The sequence below is a fragment of the Apis dorsata genome, unplaced genomic scaffold (genome assembly GCF_000469605.1).
Source record: "Apis dorsata unplaced genomic scaffold, Apis dorsata 1.3 scaffold_51, whole genome shotgun sequence".
Taxonomy (NCBI): domain Eukaryota; kingdom Metazoa; phylum Arthropoda; class Insecta; order Hymenoptera; family Apidae; genus Apis; species Apis dorsata.
Window position 1 is genome coordinate 193983 of NW_006263352.1, and position 7287 is coordinate 201269.

At 32.5% G+C, this 7287-nt stretch overlaps 2 long non-coding RNA genes across 2 annotated transcripts; one reads left to right on the forward strand and one right to left on the reverse strand.

Moving 5' to 3' along the window:
* Window positions 1-101: 101 nt before the first annotated feature.
* Window positions 102-1570, reverse strand: LOC102678281. Its single transcript, XR_004151748.1, has 2 exons — window positions 1215-1570; window positions 102-300 (listed from the first exon to the last, which is right to left on the reverse strand). It is a non-coding gene; the product is annotated as an uncharacterized LOC102678281 (long non-coding RNA).
* A 3574-nt stretch (window positions 1571-5144) lies between these two features.
* LOC116186745 lies at window positions 5145-5811 on the forward strand. The gene is made up of 2 exons (XR_004151749.1): window positions 5145-5421; window positions 5490-5811. It is a non-coding gene; the product is annotated as an uncharacterized LOC116186745 (long non-coding RNA).
* The last annotated feature ends 1476 nt before the right edge of the window (window positions 5812-7287 follow it).

Consider the following 7287-nt stretch of genomic DNA (forward strand, 5'->3'; position numbering starts at 1 on the left):
CATCTCGTTTTCTTCTCCTTGTAGCTTGCTGCGTCCGTTTTCTTTCCCCCTTTCTCTCACTCTTTTTCACCCCCCTTTCTCGCGCTTAAGCTCTTTTTTTTTTTAGTCTTGCACTCGCTTCGATTCGTTCTATCTATCTTATGTGATATTATTGATAATCGTTTGCGATTGCGCTAGCAACGAGACGCAAGACGATATTAGAGCTTTTCTTACTTTCTAGTGATTGCTCGTGGACGAGGAGGGGCCGACTGGCGTAGTCTACGAGGCGGTCTCAGCTGTGAGAACAGGGATGCATCTTCCCTGAAACAAAAGAAAATTCGAGGCACGGATTAATATACGTCTCGGTAGTACCGCGAGTTCGATGATGAATCGTGGTCGAAAATCGAAAGGCGGCTGAATCGTGGTATCCACCGTTGAAAGCGGTGAAGAGATTGAACGGAATGTCGCGTGATCTATTCGACGAGGCTTTGAACGAACGAGAGTTTTTGACGAAACGTACGTTGTTTAAAAATAACGAATCTCGAACATCAGGACCCTCCTTATACACCACCCAGTTTCTGGCCGCCACGAATTCGTTGGTTTAACGCCAGAATTGTTCGTTATAGAAAGAGAGACTAATGACTATCGTGTACCGTGTATTCGGGCGGCGTAGAATCGACAGGCGATGTTGGGCGCGTTACGCGGGATCGCATTAGCTCGATTAGGAAAATTTCCACGAGCGGCGAAGAGGCGTGAGTGAAGTGAAAATCGTTTCGATGATTTATCTTACGATCGTTTCGCTCGTTCATTCGTTCGATCGAACGGCCGAGCTGCAACGACTATGACCAGCCAAAGTGTACACCTGCTATACTCGCGTCGCTTCGTTTATTAACCAACCATTCAAACGCCTCTTCCTCGAACCTTAATAGGTTCAACGGAGATTGGATTTGATTCACGATCTAATCATCGAGAGAATAAGTCGAGTAAATCGATCCTCCGCGTGACGGGGATACGCGATATCGTAAGAGTATACATTTTCGGCGCAACGCAATACCTTTGAATATAACGCGGACACGATTCTACGATCTTTGTTAACGATATCTTGCCACTTCCTTCCTTCCTTGCTTCCTTCCTGTTTTTCTTTTTATTAAGAACTTGGAATTAAAAAAAAAAAAAAAAAAGAAAAAAAAATATGCATATCGATGCATCTTCCTTTTCGACCTATTCGTACTTACGGCGACGATTCGGTGACGCAAATGCGAAAATCTTGGTTATCTTACGATTGTCACGGATCGTAATGGTTTGTTGTTTGAAGAGAGGTTGAAAATCGAGGAGAAAAAATTAATCGTCTTAGAGTATTTCGAGATAATAAAAGATCGCTGATATTCGTGCGGAGAAGGTATACGGTGTACGGTACGCGGTGAGAGATATACGGTACGCGACTAAATCGGTCGAGATGATACGCGGTCGCTTTATGAGCACGCGCGATCGGCTATGCGCGAGAAATGCGTCAAGAATGCGCGAAGAACGCAAGAGGCGAGCCCCCAGCATCGCGAGTTCCGATTGGTCCCGATTAGTCCCGATTAGTCCCGATTAGTCCCGAACGGCTCGCATTGTTACACGCGTCATAACGCACTGCTACAGACACTCGGCTTATACCCGTGTTACAGATTCGAACTTACTCTCATTCCCCGCCTCCAGCTTTCCGTTTTGCTTGTCAACTCCTCTAACCACGATAAGCCGCGAATTATCCCATTCTTCGCAACTCATTCCTACATCGTTCGCACACGCTACATTCGATCGGTCAAGGACACGATAGTACGATTTTTATCCAATTTTATTCTTTACAACGAAAAAAACTCGACCTATCGCATCAATCTTATGCTTATGTATTTGCGATTCCATAAAAGTATAATATCGCGAAAAATATATTTCTCTTTGAGATCTGTCGAATAAATAAAAAAAAGAAAAAGAAAAAAAAAACAAGACAAGAGTTTCTATCTTCGTTTCGGTTGATATTTTAAGATCAAGTATCACGAGTGGATTTGATGGAGGTGACAAATTGCACATGTCTCGTTATCCATAGCAAAGAGAGTATCGTGATATGCATGATACCTTCACGACGAAAAACCATGCGTTGGGATTGGTCGAAGAAAGAACGAGGAAGGGAAGGCAAAGGGAGTGTAAAGCCAATTGCGCGTAAGAAGTCTTCGAGTTTAATAGCGATATGCCGCGACCAAATGAACGTTGCTGTAACGACAATCATTCTATTGGCTATTTTTAGATGGAAATAGGTCGGAGCGGAGGGCTCGCGGTATCGAGAGGACACACGGTGACGATGATGACAATAATGACAATCAGAAAGGAGCAAAAATTTTGTAATGCATTTCTTCTGATTCTCGTTCGATCGAATTATCAAACAGAAAGATACCATGTATACATACTATATGACAAAATGGAAGATTAAGATATATAGACAATGAGCAACATACAATTATCTATCATTACGACTGTGTACAAAATATAATGAAGAATTAATTCTTATTCGCGTAATAAAACTGTTATTATTATTATTAGATAATTCAATAATGCACGTTTTACTTAAAACATTGCAATATAACTGCTGTATATCTGCAACTTGCGAAATATGAAAACGCACGTTTCGAATAATCGGCAATATCTATCTCTTCTTTTTTTTCACGATTCGAACTAAATATTTATCAATGAACGTGACCCAATTGGTCAACGTCCACGTCAATCGATTAACCTTGACAATTTTACCGAATATTTAAAATAATCTATATCGATTACGGAATATACGCAAAAGATTATCGAATCTTAAAAGATTATTTCTCTCAATTTTAAAATCGTGCGTTTATTTGTATGTCCTGAAATATTAAAAATAATTTTAGTAAATATGTAAAAATCAAAATTATTTTTTAAAATTAAAAAAAAAAGTCGTTCAACTTTAATTCTAATTCAAATCTAATAATTTCGATTTCTATATTGATCATGTCTTATGATTATCGTCATATTTATACATGATGAAATAATTAAGAAAAAACATATATCATATAGCAATATGCACGAAAATTATTATTTATATGTATTTTTTTTATGTTTGTTATCTTACAATATAACTGCATATACATATTATTAAAATATTTCTATATGTATTCTTTATTCTCTAATGTTTCTTTATTCTATAATATATTTTCTATTCAAATATGAAAAATCATTGAAAATATTAGTGCTTCCATCTTTTAAGGATATAAAATAACAAAATACATAGATCATTACTGATATTGGTAGTAGGCAACGACGGTCTTGGTCGATAATACGAACATGAAACGACTGTTGGTAATATGAAGCTTTCGATGCACGACGAAACAAAAGAATAGATTTACGCAATAAAGAAGTATACCTCGATCATGGATCGATGAATCAAATTCATTCATTAGCATTTAATACTTCAGAATAACATTTTTTACGCATAAGAAAACCGAATATTTCGAATCGGTTTCTAAGAATACTTGTTTTAAATTTGACCGCATTTGAGCGATGTGGCGTGTGCATCAGCACGTATGCCGAAATATGTTCTATGTTAAGAAATAAAGTTGAATTGTATTTAATTGTACCGAATCGCATTTTATATGATTAAAAGAATAAAAAAAAAGGATTAGGCATAAATTTATGAATTCCTTATAAATAAAAGGAGACAAAATATTACTTTAATAATCTATCTTTGTTTCTTATTCATCGTAAACATGATTGACATAAGTCCATTTCTTTCGACGATTGAAAATCTGTATGATCGACGCATAGATAAATCATTGCTTAAATTTCTCGGATGAATCTATTTCAAAACAGCTATTATGGAAAATTTTTGTCGCTATTACGACTCGTCGATAACGTCTAATCACAATAATTCTGATATACCAAGACCAATTCACAGGGAAGGAACAAAATAATAAAACGCAATTGCGCGAGCCCCCGATTATTTCATTGCATGCTGACGTCAAATTATTCGTCGACCAATCATCAAGCTTGCGTATCGATGAGCCCCTCGCTCGAAAAATCGACGAACACGCGTATCATTTCCTCACAATTTTAATGGTCACGTTTTTCAATGACGCGTTAGCAAATTTAATGATAAAGTTTATGATGTCAAATATTTCCTAATATTGTTCGTCATCGATTGCTTTCGATTTGATCGAAAAAATTGAAGAATCAAATTTATGAATCTATTTTTTTGAGAATTAAACAACATTATTGAATGCATTTATGATTGAAACTAATATAACATTCATTTTTCCGATTTAATCATTGTTATTGTTATTGTTTATTCTATGTTTAAATATTATAATCATAGAAAAAGAGAAAATAATATGAAATTTAAATCATTAATTAAACGAAATGAAGATACAAAGAATTTCATTTTTTTGGTTGAGGTTCTCTTACGATTAAAACCGAATAGTGACGTTGTATCATTGTAACATGTTTTTCTAGCGTTTTTTATGCATTTATAAATTAATTTATATTGTTACAAATACAAATTAGATGCAAATTTACTTATCAAAACTTTAACGTTTATTTTTGATTTTACTTTATAATTTTTTCATTTTAATTTGTACTTATATATAAAAGAATTTGGTAGTTATAACGAAACGCATGATAAGTCCTATATGTATCTAATAATAATGAAGAGTAAAAAAATGATGCCGAACAATGATGCTCTTCATCATGATCGATAATTGTGAATTGGTTCCTGAAAGAGATAAGACATAGCATTGGAAGAAAAGAATTAGGCTATCAAATTGATTTGATAGCAATTGTGATTTCGAATCGTATTCGACGTCAATGAAATTTTTTTTCTATTTTTTACATTTAAAAATAAGAAGAATCCTCGATATTATTCTAAAAAGAAAATACAATACAATATGTCTATCTATAGAACTCTATGCATCTTGATATAATATTTATACAGATATATATAGCAATATGTTACAACTTATAATTTTAAATGAACATTCATTGCGTTACAAAGTTAAAAGAATTAAAAATATTATTTTTTTTTTTTGATTAAATTAACGCCAACAAAGCATTTTAATAGTTTTTCTTAATTATATGAATCAAAAATTTTGTTATACAAATTAATAATTATACGCACTGAAGTTGCCGCGAATAAAATTGCAACGTCAGTAAGCACACATCTCATTCTCATTCGAGATTGTACAAAGTCTCCTAGCGTGTCTCATTACGTCACAAGAATTAAAATAACTTGCTTGAAACTAAATGATCAAAGTTTCATCACAACCATAACATCATACAAAATGATATCGCCATTGAAATGCGTGGAGAAACCGGTAAATCTAATATATATATATACTTGATAGTATGACCTTTTGAACTTGGCATCGATACTTGAACAGCACGATATACGTAGAAAAATCATAGTAAATGTGTGTATTAAATGGTGTAATGTTATAATAAGAAAAATTCTCAAATAGATAGATTCAATGAAGAATATAATCGCATTATTCTTATAATGAAAACAAATCATAAATCATTGAATAAAAATAGAAAACTGCAATTGAAGAGTATTAAGAAAAAGGAAAAGGAATGAGATCCGCTGGGGATCGAGCCTCTTGGCCGATGACCAGTTGAACCAATAGTAAGACGTCTCGGAACCAACGCCTACCAATTCAACCAATCGCAGATTAACTTTTCCGAAGGCGCGTCATATGTATCCGCTTTTTCTGATCATTGAGAACCAAACATCATTGACTCTTGATGAAATGACGCATGATTGAATAAATTTTTTATAATCTTTCTTTTCAATATCTATCTAGATTTCTTTTAAATTTATATTGAGATAAAAAAATTTTGATTTATATTATTCGATTAATTTATTTCATCATGCGATTAATGCATTTTTGCTTTAATTAGTTTTAATTAATTTTGCTTCTATTATAATTAAATATATGATAAAACTACATTCATGGGGGAGTCGCTACAGAATAAATTCATAATATTATAACACAAAATCTAATAATACCATTAGACGACCCTCTAACTTACTTTGAAATCAATTTTGGCAACTGCTCAATTGTGACATTGCCATACTAACATTATAACCTAACATTACTTAAGACAATGCAAAATTTCATTTAAATCGATTTAAACTATATAGATCGATTGGTTGATAAATGGATTTCGTTACGGAACGATTATTAATTTTGCTGGAAAAAATTTAATTTTTAATAATATTTCAATATATCTCTATATTCATCAACATCATTTTTTTTCTTCTTTTATTATCTATTCTATGAATTACACACTACCAAAACGAAAAACATTTCAATGTGACCTGGAGGAAGGAGGGAGTAGTAAACGCGCGCAAAATGCGAAATACCAAATTCAAGGCTATCTTTCATTTTTATTTTCTATGAAAAAGACATATGCGTATCAATATTAAATTAGTGATGATTATATAAAATATTTTTGTTCGCCTAAAGTCACTTATATAAAATTAAAAACAAATTTCATATCAAACTTTTAAAGTTTTTAAATTTTGTCTCGTGTATAAAATATACATATTAAAGATTCGAAGAAAAAAAAAGAAAAAAAAATTATATAAGATTATCTAAAAAAGAAAAAAACTTTCATCCAATAAAAATCAAATATATAGCAATAAATGTCAGAACACGTGTTTTCAAATCAATCAAGAAAACGCTATATGTAAAAGATTGAAGAAATACATTTCTTTTACAGGAAATAAACATACCTTCAAGTATTTTATTATTGAATTAGATGAAAAAGAAAGGAAAAATTATCACATAATAAATCCACTTGCATCCTTGAGTAATCACTCTTAGTATCAGAATAACGAATCACACAATTTTAGAAACGAAAGCACACACGATACAAATGCGAATCAAAGAAATAATAAGAATAAATATATATAGATATAGTTTAACGACAAAAATTAATCAGTTTATTGTAGAGAAACGAAAATGTACTCTCTGTTCCGCGTTGCGTATGTGACTGACCGAGAGTATCCAAGTCATTCCAAGCGAACCTCCATCGTTCAGACACTCTTTTGCTCACTCGTTCATTTTCTTTCTCACTCATTTCATTCCATCCTTTTCTTTTATTCAACGCTTGTATTTTCGCTCTCTATTTTTCATATCTCTCTCTTTTTTTAATAGAGACAAGTATCATTCATATGTCAACAATGTTTCAAATAAAAGCAATTACATAAATTTTCATATAAATCATAAAATAATAAAAACCTTATATATAATA